Source organism: Elephas maximus, chromosome 5 (assembly GCF_024166365.1).
Source record: "Elephas maximus indicus isolate mEleMax1 chromosome 5, mEleMax1 primary haplotype, whole genome shotgun sequence".
Taxonomy (NCBI): domain Eukaryota; kingdom Metazoa; phylum Chordata; class Mammalia; order Proboscidea; family Elephantidae; genus Elephas; species Elephas maximus.
The window spans coordinates 165,658,294-165,675,035 of record NC_064823.1 but is presented as its reverse complement, the minus strand read 5'-3'; the positions used below and the strand labels follow the sequence as shown (position 1 = coordinate 165,675,035).

The 16,742-nt window shown below is 46.9% G+C and overlaps 1 pseudogene; it reads right to left on the bottom strand.

Moving 5' to 3' along the window:
* Positions 1-1,074: 1,074 nt before the first annotated feature.
* LOC126077411 (60S ribosomal protein L10a-like) lies at positions 1,075-1,764 on the bottom strand (annotated as a pseudogene).
* Positions 1,765-16,742: the final 14,978 nt, after the last annotated feature.

The following is a 16,742-nucleotide window of genomic DNA, read 5'->3' as shown; positions in this document are numbered from 1 at the left end:
CAGTCCAAACCCTGTCTGAGGAGTTGGCTTGGGAATGCTTCCAGTCGTGGGCTAACAGAAGGTCTGGGGACCATGACCTCTGGGTTCCCTCCAGTCTCAGACCAATAAGTCTGGTCTTTTTATGCGAATTTGGGGTCTACATCCCACTACTCTCCTGCTTCCTCAGGGGTTCTCTGTTGTGTTCCCTGTCAGGGCAGTCATCGGTTGTAGCCGGGCACCATCTAGTTCTTCTGGTCTCAGGCTGATGTAGTTGCTGGTTCATGTGGCTCCTTCTGTCTCTTGGGCTCGTAATCACCTTATGTCCGTGGTGTTCTTCATTCTCCTTTGATCCAGGTGGGTTGAGACCAATTGATGCATCTTAGATGGCTGCTTGCTAGTGTTTAAGACCCCAGACGCCACTCTTCAAAGTGGGATGCAGAATGTTTCCTTAATATATTTTTTTATGCCAGTTGACCTAGATGTCACCTGAGACCGTGGTCCCCAAACCCCCACCCCAGCTACTCTGGCCTTCAAAGCATTCAGTTTATTCAGGAAACTTATTGGCTTTTGGTTTAGTCCAGTTGTGCTGACCTCTCCTATATTGTGTGTTGTCTTTCCCTTCACCTAAAATAGTTCTTGTATACTATCTAATTAGTGAATACCCCTTTCCCTCCCTCCCCACCCTGTAACCATCAAAGAATATTTTCTTCATATTTAAACTATTACTTGAGTTCTTATAATAGTGGTCTCATATGGTATTTGTCCTTTTGCAACTGACAATTTCACTCAGCATAATGCCTTCCAGATTCCTCCATGTTATGAAATGTTTCACAGATTCATCATTGCTCTTTATTGATGCGTAGTATTCCATTGTGTGAATATACCAGAATTTATTTATCCATTCATCCATTGATGGGCACCTTGGTTGCTTCCATCTTTTTGCTATTGTAAACAGTGCTGCAATAAACATGGGTGTGCATATATCTGTTCACATAAAGGCTCTTATTTCTCTAGGATATAGTCCAAGGAGTGAGATTGCTGGATTGTATGCTAGTTCTATTTCTAGCTTTTTTTTTTTTTTTTTTTTTTGACGGTAACGCTAGTGTTTATTGAGCTGTGCCTTAGTACAGACGTTGGGGCTTGCCCATGGTGCTCTTGAGGTACAAAGCCCGGACATTCTGCCAATTTTTCTTTAGCAGTGAAACCAGGAAGCTGACAGCCAAGTGGATGTTGTATACAAGTTCATCGTCTGTCATCTTCACATGGCCAACAGCCACTGCCAGACACAACACCTTCTTCATCTGGAACTTGATGGTGGACTTCACTTCATCTACTGTGGCCACCATGTTCTCATTGTGGGTAAGCAGGGAAGGGAATTGCCAGCCTTATTCAGGCCTGGACCCAAGATTCGTGGGATCTGCCTGATCAGTGACTCAGAGGCCAAAAAGCCATCATATTTCTTGGCCAGGTTTTTGACCAGCTTCTTATTCTTGTTGAGCTTCTTCAGAGCCTCAATGTCCATGTGAGGGATATCCACAGCCTTGGCTTCATCACAGTGCTGCTGGTCCCCAAGGACACACACAGAGAACTTGGGGAGGGGGGTGGACTTAAGCCTGACATTGCCCAAGAAGCGTTTGTCCTTCTGAGGGTCCTAGTTCTTCCGGCTTATCTGCAGCTCCACCGTTTCCAAAAACTTCCGGCGCTTGCACTGGTTCCCGTGAAGGACTTCCCGCACTGCCTCGTAGAGGGTGTCGCGAGAGACTTTGCTGCTCATAATTCCTAGCGCCCCAGTCACCGGAAAAGAGCTATTTCTAGCTTTTTAAGGAAGCGCCAAATGGATTTCCAAACTAGAATGTACAAAGTGTGAATCTAGGAAAATTGGAAATCGTCAAAAATGAAATGGAATGCATAAACATTGATATCCTAGGTATTAGTGACCTAAAATGGACTGGTATTGGCCATTTTGAATCAGACGATCATACAGTCTACTATGCTGGAAATGACAACTCGAAGAGGAATGGTGTTGCATTCAACGTCAAAAAGAACGTTTCAAGATCTATCCTGAACTACAATGCTGTCAGTGATAGGGTAATACCAATATGCCTACGAGGAAGACCAGTTAATACGACTATTATTCAAACTTACGCACCAACCACTGGGGCCAAAGATGAAGAAATAGAAGATTTTTATCAGCTGCTGCAGTCTGAAATTGATCGAACATGCAATCAAGATGCATTGATAATTACTGGCCATTGGAATGCAAAAGTTGGAAACAAAGAAGAAGGATCAGTAGCTGGAAAATGTGGCCTTGGTGATAGAAACAATGCCAGAGATCGAATGATAGAATTTCGCAAGACCAACAACTTCTTCATTGCAAATACCTTCTTTTACCAACATAAACGGTGACTATACACATGGACCTCACCAGATGGAACACACAGAAATCAAATTGACTACATCTGTGGAAAGAGACGATGGAAAAGCTCAATATCATCAGTCAGAACAAGGTCAGGGGCCAACTGTGGAACAAACCATCAATTGCTCATAAGCAAGTTCAAGCTGAAACTGAAGAAAATCAGAGCAAGTCCACGAGAGCCAAAACATGACCTTGAGTTTATCCCACCTGAATTTAGAGACCGTCTCAAGAATAGATTTGACCCATTGAACACTAGTGACTGAAGACCAGACAAGTTGTGGGATGACATCAAGGACATCATCCATGAAGAAAGCAAGAGGTCACTGAAAAGACAGGAAAGAAGGAAAAGACCAAGATGGATGTCAGAGGAGATTCTGAAACTTGCTCCTGAGCATTGAGCAGCTAAAGCGAAAGGAAGAATTGATGAAGTAAAAGAACTGAACAGAAGATTTCAGAGGGCATCTGGAGAAGACAAAGTAAAGTATTATAATGACATGCGCAAAGAGCTGGAGATGGAAAACCAAAAGGGAAGAACATGCTCTGCGTTTCTCAAGCTGAAAGAACTGAAGAAAAAATTCAAGCCTCGAGTTGCAATAGTGAAGGATTCCGTGGGGAAAATATTAAACGACACAGGAAGCATCAAAAGGAGATGGAAGGAATACACAGAGTCATTATACCAAAAAGAATTAGTCGATATTCGACCATTTCAAGAGGTGGCATATGATCAGGAACCGATGGTACTGACGGAAGAAGTCCAAGCTGCTCTGAAGGCATTGGCGAAAAACAAGGCTCCAGGAATTGATGGAATATCAATTGAGATCTTTCAACAAACAGATGCAGTGCTGGAGGTGCTCACTCGTCTATGCCAAGAAATATGGAAGACAGCTTCCTAGCCAACTGACTGGAAAAGATCCATATTTATGCCTATTCCCAAGAAAGGTGATCCAACTGAATGTGGAAAGTATAGAACAATATCATTAATATCACACGCAAGGAAAATTTTGCTGAAGGTCATTCAAAACCGGCTGCAGCAGTATATCGACAGGGAATGCCAGAAATTCAGGCCGGTTTCAGAAGAGGACGTGGAAACAGGGATATCATTGCTGATGTCAGATGGATCCTGGCTGAAAGCAGAGAATACCAGAAGGAGGTTTACCTGTGTTTTATTGACTATACAAAGGCATTCGACTGTGTGGATCATAACAAACTATGGATAACATTGCAAAGAATGGGAATTCCAGAACACTTAATTGTGCTCATGAGGAATCTTTACATAGATCAAGAGGCAGTTGTTCGGACAGAACAAGGGGATACTGATTGTTTTAAAGTCAGGAAAGGTGTGCGTCAGGGTTGTATTCTTTTACCATACCTATTTAATCTGTATGCTGAACAAATAATCTGAGAAGCTGGACTATATGAAGAAGAATGGGACATCAAGATCGGAGGAAGACTCATTAACAACCTGCATTATGCAGATGACACAACCTTGCTTGCTGAAAGTGAAGAGGACTTGAAGCACTTACTACTGAAGATCAAAGACCACAGCCTTCAGTATGGATTGCACCTCAACATAAAGAGAACAAAAATCCTCACAACTGGACCAATGAGCAACATCATGATAAACGGAGAAAAGATTGAAGTTGTCAAGGATTTCATTTTACTTGGATCCAGAATCAACATCCATGGAAGCAGCAGTCAAAAAATCAAAAGATGCGTTGCATTGGGCAAATCTGCTGCAAAGGACCTCTCCAAAGTGTTGAAGAGCAAAGATGTCACCCTGAAGACTAAGGTGCGCCTGACCCAAGCCATGGTATTTTCAATCGCATCATATGCTTGTGAAAGCTGGGCAATAAATAAGGAAAACCGAAGAAGAGTTGACGCCTTTGAATTGTGGTGTTGGCAAAGAATATTGAATATACCATGGACTGCCAAAAGAACGAACAGATCTGTCTTGGAAGTGCGGCCAGAATGCTCCTTAGAGGCAAGGATGGCGAGACCGAGTCTTACATACTTTGGAGATGTTTTCAGGAGTGATCAGTCCCTGGAGAAGGATATCATGCTTGGCAGGGTACAGGGTTAGCGGAAAAGCGGAAGACCCTCCACGAGGTGGATTGACACAGTGGCTGCAACAATGAGCTCAAGCATGACAATGATTTTAAGGATGATGCAGGACCAGGCAGTGTTTCGTTCTGTTGTGCATAGGGTCACTGTGAGTCGGAGCTGTCTCAACGGTACCTAACAACAACAACAACCAGTGGTATATAAGTGTTCTGGTCTTTCTACAACCTCTCCAACATATCTTAGTTTGTGTTTTTTGGATTAATGCCAGCCTTGTTGGAGTGAGATGGCATCTCATTGTAGTTTTGATCTGCATTTCTCCAATGGCTAATGAATAAGAGCATTTCCTTGTGTATCTGTTAGCTACCTGAATGTCTTCTTTAGTGAGTGCCTGTTCATATCCTTTGCCCATTTCTTAATTGGGTTATTTGTCTTTTTGTTGTTGAGGTTGTGCAGTGTCATGTAGACTTTAGAGATCAGACACTGACCGGAAATGTCATAGCTAAAAACTTTTTCCCAGTCCGTAGGTAGTCTTTTTACTTTTTTGGTGAAGCCTTTGGATGAGCATAGGTGTTTGATTTTTAGGAGCTCCCAGTCATCTAGTTTCTCTTCTGGTGTTTGTGCATCGTTAGTAATGTTTTGTATACTGTTTATGCCATGTATTAGGGCTCCTAGTGTTGTCCCTATTTTTTCTTCCATGATCTTTATTGTTGTAGATTTTATATTTAGGTCTTTGATTCTCTTTGAGTTAGTTTTTGTGCATGGCGTGAGGTATGAGTTTTTTTTCAATTTTCTCTAGATCGGTATCCAGTTATGCCAGCACCGTTTGTTAAAGAGACTGCCTTTTTCCCCATTTAACTGACTTTGGGCATTTGTCAAATATCAGCTGCTCATTCGCGAATGGATTTTTGTCTGGATTCTCAATTCTGTTCCATTGGTCAATGTATCTGTTGTTGTACCAGCACCAGGCTATTTTGACTACTGTGGCGGTATAATATGTTCTGAAATCAAGTAGTGTGAGGCTTCCCACTTTGTTCTTCTTTTTCAGTAATGCTATACTTATCCAGGGCCTCTTTCTCTTCCATAAGAAGTTGGTGATTTGTTTCTCCATCTCAGTAAAAAATCTCATTGGACTTTGGATCAAAATTTTATTGTATCTATGGATTGCTTTTGGTAGAATAGACATTTTTACAATGTTGAGTCTTCCTATCCATGAACAAGGTATGTTTTTCCACTCCCGTAGGTTTTTTTAGTTTCTTGCAGTAGTGTCCTGTAGTTTTCTTCGCATAGGTCTTTTACATCTCTGGTAAGATTTATTCCTAAGTATTTTATCTTCTTGGGGGCTATTGTAAATGGTATTGATTTGGTGGTTTCCTCTTTGACGTTCTCTTTGTTGGTGTAGAGGAATCCAACTGATTTTTGTGTGTTTATCTTGTATCCTGATACTTCGCTGAAGTCTTCTATTAGTTTCAGTAGTGTTCTTGAGGATTCTTTAGGGTTTTCTGTGTATAAGATCAGGTCATCTGCAAATAGAGATACTTTTACTTCTTTCTTACCTATCTGGGTGCCCTTTGTCTAGCCTAATTGCTCTGGCCAGGGCCTCCAGCACAATGTTGAATAAGAGTGGTGATAAAGGGCATCCTTGTCTGGTTCATGACCTCGAGGGAAATGCTTTTAGACTCTCTCCACTTAGGAAGATGTTGGCTGTTGGCTTTGTATAAATGCCCTTTATTATGATGAGGAATTTCCCTTGGATTCCTATTTTGCTGAGAGTTTTTATCATCAATGGGTGTTGGACTTTCTCAAATGCCTTTTCTGCATCAATTGATAAGATCATCCGGTTCCTGTCTTTTGTGTTATTTACACGATGGATTACATTGATTGTTTTTCTAATGTTGAACCATCCCTGCATACCTGGTATGAATCCCACTTGGTCATGGTGATTCTTTTTTTATATATACACTGTTGAATTCTATTGGCTAGAATTTTGTTGAGCATTTTTGCATCTAAGTTCATGAGGTATATAGGTCTGTGATTTTCTTTTTTCGTGGTGTCTTTACCTGGTTTTGGTGTCAGGGATATGGTGGCTTCATAGAATGAGTTAGGTAGTATTCCATCCTTTTCTATGCTCTGAAATACCGTTAGTAATAGTGGTGTTAACTCTTCTCTGAAAGTTTGGTAGAACTCTGCAGTGAAGCCATCCGGGCCAGGGCTTTTTTTTGTGGGAGTTTTTTGATTACCTTTTCAATCTCTTCTTTTGTTATGGGTCTATTTAGTTGTTCTACCTGTTTGTGTTAGTTTAGGTAGGTAGAGTGTTTCTAGGAATTCATCCATTTCTTCTAGGTTTTCAAATTTGTTAGAGCACAATTTTTCATAGTAATCTGATATGATTCTTTTAATTTCATTTGGGTCTGTTGTGATATTGCCCCTCTCATTTCTTATTTGGATTATTTGCTTCCTCTCTTGTTCTTCCTTTGTAAGTTTGACCAGTGGTTTATCAATTTTGTTAATTTTTTCAAAGAACCAGCTTGTGGTGGTGTTAATTCTTTCAGTTTGTTTTCATGTTCTCTGTTTCTTTTAATTCTGCTCTAACTTTTAGTATTTGTTTTCTTCTAGTGCTTGAGGGCTTCTTTTGTTACTCTCTTTCTATTTGCTAGAGTTGCAGGAATGATTCTTTGATTTTGGCCATTTCTTCTTTTTGGATGTGTGCATCTATTGCTATAAATTGACCTCTGAGCACTGCTTTAGCTGTGTCCCAAAGGTTCTGATAGGAAGTGTTTTCAATCCCATTGGATTCTATGAATTTTTTCATTCCATCCTTAATTTCTCCTATAACCCAGTCATTTTTGAGCAAGGTGTTGTTCAGTTTCCAAGTGCTTGATGTCTTTTCCCTGCTTTTTCTGTTATTGAGTTCTGCCTTTATGGCTTTATGGTCAGAGAAGATGCTTTGTAATATTTCGATGTTGTGGGTTCTGTTAAAGCTTGCTTTATGACCTAATATGTGGTCTAGTCCAGAGAATGTTTCACGTGCATTGGAAAAGAAAGTATACTTGGCTGCTGTTGGGTGGAGTGTTCTGTATCTGTCTATGAGGTTGTGACACTTAGATCTTCTGTGTCTTAACTGAGCTTCTTTCTGGATGTCCTGTCCTTCACTGAAAGTGGTGCGTTGAAGCTTCCTACAATTATTGTGAAGCTGTCTATCTCGCTTTTCAATGCTGTTCGAGTTTGTTTCATGTATCTTGAAGCCCTGTTATTGAGTGCGTAAATATTCAGTATGGTTATATCCTCCTGGTATATTGTTCCTTTAATCATTATATAATGTCCTTCCTTATCCTTTGTGGTGGATTTTACTTTAAATCCTATTTTGTCAGAAATTAATATTGCCACTCCTGCTCTTTTTGATTGTTGTTTGCTTGGTATATTTTTTCCATCCTTTGAGTTTTAGTTTGTGTCTTTAAGTCTAAGGTGCGTTCCTGGTAGGCAGCATATAGATGGGTAGTGGTTTTTTTTTTTTTTTTTTTTTTTTTACCCATTCTGCCACTCTCTGTCTCTTTACTGGTGCATTTAGTCCATTTACATTCAGCGTAATTACAGATAAGTATGAGTTTAGTGGTGTCATTTTGATGTCTTTTTTTGTGTGTGTTGTTGAAGTTTCTTTTTTCGACTTATTTTTTTTTGTGCTAAGTACTTTCTCATATATTTGTCTTTTCCTCATTCTTCTTATTGCTGATTTTGTTTTTGCTGAGTCTTTTTTTTTTCTTGTATTTTATTTTGATGTGTAGGATTGTTAGTATTGTTTGTGGTTACCTAAGTATTTAATCCTATTTTTCTAAGTTTAAACCAAACTTTTATTTCTCTATGTCACCTTGACTTCCTCTCCATATGAAAGATCTATGAATACATTTTTTAGTCCCTCTTTTTTATTTAACGTTGTCATCTTTTACATCATGACATCACTGTTTCTCTGTTTTGAGCATTTTTTGTCTTGATTTATTTTTTTGATTTCCCTATCTGGGTTGATATCTTATTGCTCTGTCCTGTGTTCTAGTCTTGGGTTGATATCTGATGTTATTGATTTTCTACCCAGAGAACTCCCTTTAGTATTTCTTGTAGTTTTGGTTTGGTCTTTTGAATTTAATCTTATTGGTCAGAACTTAGTCACATGGCCCCACCTGGCTACAATAGATCATGAGAGGTCTGGGCTGATTGGTAATCCTCCTGGGAGGGGTTCATGTTCCTTGAACTTCACCCTTGTCAGACATTTTTCTGGTCTGCTACAGCTACTCTTTCTCACACCAACCCTTTCTCACTGTGTCCTATTCTATTTCCACCTTACTGAGGTATCAAACACATGAAGCCCCGCCCTCACCCTGCCATGCAGTTCCACCCTGCTCTGTGCGGAGGAGGCTCTGTTCAGTGTAGAGTCGACAGGGAATAAATCCTGCTCAAGAAATTAATCCAGGATAAGTCTGCCCCAGTGCCTTTGTATTAGCCACTGTAGTTTCTGGGCAAATCAAGAAAATGCTCACGGTAAGGTTTTCCTTTCATCAAGAAGCTGAAGCCAAGGCCAAGGGTTGCTGTAAAGCAATGAGCACTTGTATTTTGATTTGTGACTTATACTAGAATAGAGAGAGTTACAATAAAATATGGTAGAATACTCCCCCAATTAAAAAAAAAATTCCTGTTCCCCTTGCTGAAGCAGAGCAGCACTGCGCAGGGCTGTGGCTCACTGGCCCTTCCTCACTTGACCCAGCAGTTGTGGGGTCCCCTTGGGAGGTGCAGGCGCTAAGGGAGGCCAAGCCTGGCACTGCCACTTGGCGGCTGAGTCCCCTCATGTCCCAAGCATCTTCCAGTGGCTGAGAGGGCTATCATATCTGCTCAGGTTGGGATGTGGGGACCGAGCCCCAGCAGCCCCAGCGCTGGATGCTGTGGAGCTCTCCATGGTCCCGACGGATGGTCTTTCTCCTCTGCTTTCAGATGCTCCATCAGTGTGGACAGTCCCTGGGTGGTGTAAACAGCTAAGCGCTCAGGGGTCAACCGAAAGGTTGGAGTCCACCTAGAGGTACCTCGGGAGAAAGTCCTGGTGATCTGCTCCCAATAGTCACAGCCTTGAAAATCTTATGGAGCGCATTTCTATTCTGCACACTTGGATGAGCGACTCAAAGGCAAAGGGTTTATACTGGTTGAGCAGCATGGCTTATGCAGATGAGTGAGGCATGAGAGGACATTACCGAGTGGTGATTGTGCGTGGCACTGCTGAGGGCTTTCAGCATCCTCTGGTTGGCACATGGTCATCACAGTACCTGGCTCTGCCCTGTGGGCCCGAGCTCTCCCTCCTGGCCTGTAAGCCCCAGTGCCAGCCTTGCTGTGACCTCATGTAGCCTGATCATCTCTGTCCTCATCCACCAGAGCTGGCCTTGCACTGCCAGGTCTTCACTGAGTCTGTCTCCAGGCCCTCCCCCTAACCCTGACCATGACCATGGGGAGGCCAAGAAGGCACCTGAGGTGCTGTGAGACCTGGAAACACCTGTCGAAGCAATCTTCAGGCCATGTTTCAATCATTCACCCCATGTTTCAATCATTCACCCCCCTGGCCCATGTGTGCAAGCCTGTTCAGAGAAATAGAAAGTGAGCCTTGTGTAGGCGTGTCCAGGCTGCATCCCACCACACTGGCCCTGTAATGAGGCATCGTAATGACTTGTGTATGCAGGGCCCCCTCCTTGGGCTGAGCTGCTAGAGAGTGGGGGGCTAGGTCTCATCTGGCCCTCCTGGCTCTGAGCCTGGCCCAGGGGCCCGGACACTGCTGGTGGGTCAGGAAATGAGTGGGTGGGAGCGGAGGCCACAGCCTCAATTTTCCCCCTGGAAGCTGGCTTCAGTGGGAGAAGTTTCTGGAACATCATGGTCACCACAGCCCACACTGACCAGGGACTTGTCAGGTGCCTGGCCAGGCTCCAAGAACTACATGGCGCACATTAAATGCAGGAGCTCTGGTGGTGCTCGGCTGCTGACCAGAAGTTGAATAGTTTGAACCCACCAGCCACTCCATGGGAGAAAGACATGGTGTCTGCTTCCATAGAGATTATAGCCTTGGAAACACTATAGGATTGCTCTGAGTCACAATCAACTCAATGGCAATGGGTTTGGTTTGGGTTTATTTATTTATTTATTCTTTTGCAACCCACATGGTAAAGACAATTAGGGTCCCCATTTTACAAGTGGGGAGACTGAGGCACACAGCAGGTAAGTGAACCCAGGCCCAGCATCAGTCATGCTCAGACACTAAGCCCCTCTCCACTGCCTCCCCAAACGGAGCTCACCTCTGTGAACCTGGTGGCCTCTGCCCTGGGTCACTTTCTGGAGCCTGCTGACCATCGCACAGCTTCAGAGGGCATGTTCTGGCCCTGTGCTAGCCAGGCAACCCTGGGCGTCGCTGTGCACCCTGCATAGCGTTTCGACCTCAGGGTGGCCCAGTACCCTGCAGGGGTGGGAGGTGGTGTCCGCTCGTGTAGCTCACAGGCCTCTGCTGATCTGTGGCCACTGCCGTGGACGGCCTGGTTAGAACGTGCTGAGTCACTGCTGACCGTCCTAAGCACCCCTCTGTTTCTATTTCAGAAAAGGAGAGAGGGCTGGCCCAAGAGCAAGAAGAGGAAGGCCCCATGGGACATATCTGTTCTCTGTGCTCCCACACAGGGCAAGAGGGATGGGTCCCCAGGGCTCCCAAATGACCTGGGGTGTGGGACTGATGTGTGGTCCTCACTTCAAAGCCCACAGCCTTCCCCCGCCCAGAAGAAACCCTCTGGATCAGGAGGGGCAGGCCCTGTACTGGGAGCACTTGGGCCCCTGGCAGCCCTGTGAGCAGTGGCCTTGTGCCCATTATACAGAGGGGGGACATCGAAGCTCCCATGGGCAGGCTGGCTTGCCCGCAGATGAGGAGTGTGAATTCGAGCGTGTCTCTGACCAGGCTTGGCCCCCACTCTCAGCACTCTCCCTGCACCTCTCAGGGGAGCCCTCCTAGGGGGAGCCTTTCATGGTGGGGAGTCTTTCGGGTGGGAAGCCCTTTGGGGGGTGCCCCTCTGCAGAGAGCCTTCAGCCTGGTTCCTGAGCCTTTTGTCAGACTCAGGATGAACCAGCCACCCGAGTGTTTTTTCTCTTGAACGAACCTCCATTTTTCTCATTAGACTGAGAAATACAGGCAGCCCTGAGACACTTTAATTCCATGGTAACCAGAACTTGGGAATCATGGGAATCACCGCTCTGGCCCCATGGCCCCCAGCCTTCACTCAGGCCTGTGTGTGCTCCCCTCATGGTGCAGGTACATGATTTTCCTGAATGAGCAGAGGGGTCAGCTCAGGGCCAGAGCCCCCCAGCTGCCCTCCATGGAGATCAACAAGATGTTGGAAGCCTGGTGGGCTCAGCTGCCTCAGGGGAAGAAGCAGGTGAGCGCTCCCCCACGGGGGGGGGCTCCCCTCAGGGAAGAAGCCCTGCCCTCACACTTTTCCACACTGCAGGCAAGGAACTTTCTGGAATGCAGATGCAAGGTGCTGCTCACCACTCCTTGAGGCCATCACTGATCCCCCTTGCTCCAGCAACACCCCCAAACATGTTATGCAGAGTGGACACCCCATGAAATGTGGGCAAGCTGTCAAATACGTAAATTCTGGAATGAATCAAAGTACACATGTTGCCCCCTCCAGAGCATTTAATATGGTTCACCTGAGCACCTGCTGTGGGCCTGGCCCCATCCCTCCTCGGAGTCAGGGGAGATACCAAGAACAGGACTGGGGTGCAGAACCTCCAGGGTGTTGAGGGAGAGAGAGACAAACGGAGCACCCACAGGGCTGAGGGTGTCCAGAAGGCCTGGAGGATGATGGAGGAGACAGACGGGGCACCCACAGGGCTGAGCGTATCCGGCGGGGGGGGGCTCCAGGTGCTGTCTTTGTCAGACTATTCCACCAAGAAGACCTTATTAACCTCACACAAAGCATGTCCCGGGGTCACAAGGAGGAAACACCAGCTCATGCGTGAAGGCCACGGTCAGCCTCTGTCCCCCCATTTGGCAGGCAGGTTCATAGCTCTCTGTAGGGCCAGCCCGCTGCAGATCCCCCCTTCTGAGTGTGTCCCACAGAGCCACCCTCCAGGGTCCCTGTCTGTGGGTGCAAAGATGAACTTCTTCATACCTCTGTGAAGCTTGGGTGTCAGCTTGCTTGGGGCCATGGAAAACCCTTTGTTCAAATAAACAATTGCAGAGAAATACTCATGGAGAGGTTAAGAACTCAGTTAGCAACGCCCCCCTCCTTCCCATTCAGCTTTGCGACCAGTCAGGAAATAGCTCCAATACCCAGTGAGATGTCAGCTTCTTCATGAAGTGCTGGGCGGAGGGTGTGTCCTCAGGCCGCTAGGCCAGCAGGCAGAGCTGGACAGCACCTGGCCTTCCCCCCACCCCCACCACCATCACACAGGGCAGGCCCTACCGAGTGATTAAGCACACCAGAGCCCTCGCCTCTGCCAGGGGCAGGTCTCAAAAGTCCCTCACTTTCTGCCTTCTGAGTTTACCTTTCAGATAAGCCCCCACCTCCCACGTGGAAAGAAGGGGGTGCAGGAGAGCCAGGAGGGCTAGTCAGAAGAGCGGAAGAAGTGCCCCCAACCAGACAAACAGATGTGTGTGCGCACACATACACGCACACCCCACATGCACACACCACATGTGCATGCCACGCTGTCACACACACACCCACCACATACACACCACACTTGCACACACAGGTGCTGGGGCCCCAGAGTGCGTCAAAGCCCCTGCCCTGGAGGAGTTCCCAGTCTAGGGGTCAGTCCCCTGGGCAGCACAGTACAGGGCGTGAGGTATTGGGACAGGTCTGGACCAGGGACTGGGACATCAAGGAGGCTCCCTGGGGAGCTGAGGGCTCTGAGGTGATAGGTTTGGCTGGGTGGGGAGATTAACATGTTCCTGGTTGGGGGAAGGCAGCGGGGATGGGGAGCTCAGGGGGCCCCCCGGACCCTGCACAGGGCTGTGTGCCCACGTTGGTGTGAGTGATCATAGGTCTCAGTCCCTAAGGAGATGCTGGCAGCACTGCCATCCCTGCAGCCATCGGACCCCACCCCAGAGCGGGGAGCTGCAGGGAGGCGATGTGGGTCTGTCAGGAGGAAAGTCTGCACCATCATCCCTCAAAGAAGGCGAGAACTTGCTGGGAGGGAGTGAGATGTTCACCCTGGAAGTGTGCAAGTGAAGGCTGGGCTGCAGCCTCTTGGGCCCATTCTAAGGGCACCAGGCAGGCAAGGCCAGAGGCCCCCAGACCCAGCACAGGAGAGTCTCAGACCCTGTGTAATCCCTCTTCCAGAGGTAGGAGTACTAGGCGAATAGGGACAAGCAGTGCCTCACCAGAAAGCTCCAGGCTCCAGAGCTCTGAGGCCTTCCGGGTTTTCCTGAGGAGGTAGGCATGCAAGAGGCTAGGAGACTGAGCAGTGAGCAGAGGGGGCCACCGTGGGTGGAGGCGGGGCAGTGAGCAGGGGGTCCCACTGTGGGTGGAGGCTGAGCAGTGAGCAGGAGCCCACTGTGGGTGGACAGTGAGGGGGGCGTCCCCTGTGGGTGGAAGCTGGGCGGTGAACACAGCAAGATGTGTGGGGTGGGGGCACTGAGCTGTGAGCAGGGCAGGGTGAGACAGGCGTACCTGCTGTGCGGCGACTGGGCAGGACGAGGGTGGGGGTGGGGGTGGTCAGTGGGCTGGAGCTTCCCAGGGCCACTTTCCAGACCTTGATGTCCTCTGGCCTCAGTAAGCATCACAGTTGTCAACATCGACCTAAGAGCCACATCCCCCTGCACAAGGAAGCTGAAACTGGGATCTTCCTTTGGGGTCCCATGAGGTTGCTGCCAAACACACTTGGGTACCAGCTGGTCCCCTCAGCAGAGTCCAGGTGGTCAGACCCCAGGTGATCGCTTGGTGCTCAGAGAGGGGCTCCCCTTGGGGGGGCAGCCACCCACCATGTGTCCTGAGCACTGCATGCTGGGTACTGACCCTCCCCAGGACACAGGTGTGTCATCTGTCTGTCCTCCTCTGTCCCGCATCTATCCTCCAGCTGTCTGACCTCCATGCGTCTTCTGTCCACCCTCCATCCATGCTCCATTTGTCCTTCATCTGTCCATCTGTCTCTGTCCTCTTCTGTCCCCCTGCCCTCCATCTGTCTTCTGTCCATCCTCTATCTGTCCATCTGTCCCCATCTATCTGACCTCCATGTGTCTTCTGTCCATCCTTCATCCATGCTCCATCTGTCCCTCTGTCTCTGTCCTCATCGGTCCCCTCTCTGATTTCTGTGCCCTATCTGTCCATCTGTCCCCCCTTCTGCCCTCCATCTGTCTTCTGTCCATCCTCCATCTGTGCGCCTTCTGTCCCTCATCTGTCTGTCTGCCCTCTGCCTGTCCTTGACTGGCCTCTTCTCTAAGTACCAGGTAGAAGTGTGTCCTGGGGACTGTGCATCCACTGTGGGGCCCGAACTCACACCCAGTGTGGACTTCGAGTCCAAACACCTGGTGTGGGTTCTGCTCTGCCACCTGCTCTCTCTGTGATGTGCACACCTCACTTAGGAACTCTGGCCTATTTGCTCATCTCAGAAGTGGGGCTGCAGGAGGACCAGCTCCTCAGGCTTGGTAAAGACGAAGCAGGTCATGCCACAGGGAGTGTCACACTTGGAACCAGCCCACAGAGCCCAGGGGCGCTCACACTTGCCCCGCCCCCAACCTTCTGCTCTGTAACACGGCCCAATCCATCAGGGTCTGGAAACTCTTCCTGTAAAGGACCAAATCGGAAACATGTTAGGGCCACATGGTCACTGTTGCAACCACCTAACACTGCCTTTGTAGTGGGAAAGCAGCCACAGACAATACGTAAACAAGTGGGCAAGGCTGCGTGCCAATAAAGCTTTATTTACAGAAACAGGTAGAGGGCCGGATCAGCTGGATCTGGTCTGAGGGCAGCTCCCCTCTGGCCCATTGTAAGTATTGGGTTTCCACCAAAGATCTGTTTTCAAGCAGGCGCCTTCAGATCTAGTGTACAAGAAACCTGCAATCCTCAAACCTGCTGAGCGTGGCGGGGTCTCTGGTGATGAAGGGGAGCCACAGGCCTGGATCTCATCATGGAGGTTGGTCTGTCAGTGCCAAAGCTGAGCAGAGTGTGCCCCAGGAGCTCCAGCCAGTCCCCGGGCAGCAGCTCCTCTTCCCTGCTTATGTTCTCATTGTTCTTTGTTTCTATCTAATCTTTGTCTGATACCTAGCGAGGTGTTGATGAATTAAAGTCAGAGTTACCCAGTGCTTTCCTTCTGTGTAAAAATGGAAATCAAAAGATGCACTGTACTGGGCAAATCTGCTGCAAAAGACCTCTTTAAAGTGTTGAGAAGCAAAGATGTCACCTTGAAGACTACGGTGTGCCTGACCCAAGCCATGGTGTTTTCAATCACCTCATATGCATGCAAAGCTGGATGATGAATAAGGAAGACTGAAGAATTGACACCTTTGAATTGTGGTGTTGGCGAATATTGAATATACCATGGACTGCCAGAAGAACAAACAAATCTGTCTTAGAAGAAGTCCAACCAGAATGCTCCTTAGAAGCAAGGATGGTGAGACTATGTCTCTCATACTTTGGGCATGTTATCAGGAGGGATCGGTCCCTGGAGAAGGATATCATGCTTGGTAAAGTAGAGGGTCAACAAAAAAGAGAAAGGCCCTCAACGAGGGGGACTGACACAGTGGCTGCAACAATGGGCTCAAGCATAACAAAGATTGTGACGATGGCGCAGAACCAGGCAGCGTTTGTCTGTTGTACACAGGGTGACTATGACTCAGAATCCACTTGACGGCACCTAACAACAAGAAAAATGGTGTGGCATATAAATCCACGTAGGGAAGTCACAAGAATAAATCAAAGCTAAAATACTGAGAATAGGAAAACAAAGACATCAATAAATAAAAGATGACAGCATTAAAGCAAAAAAAGAAGGACTTCCTATGGGGAAGAAGTCAAGGCATATAAAGAAATAAAAGATTGGTTTAAACTTAGAAACGTAGGAGTAAGTATTAAGGTAACCACAAAGGAAACTAACAACCTACACATCGAAATGAAAAACAGACTCAGCAAATACAAAATCAACGACAATGAAAAAGATGAAAAGAAAATACACGAAGAAAAACAACTCAACACAGAAAATTAAGTGGAACAAAGTAGCTGCCGACAACACACACACACAAAAAGACATCGAAATGGTATCACTAAACTCCTACCGA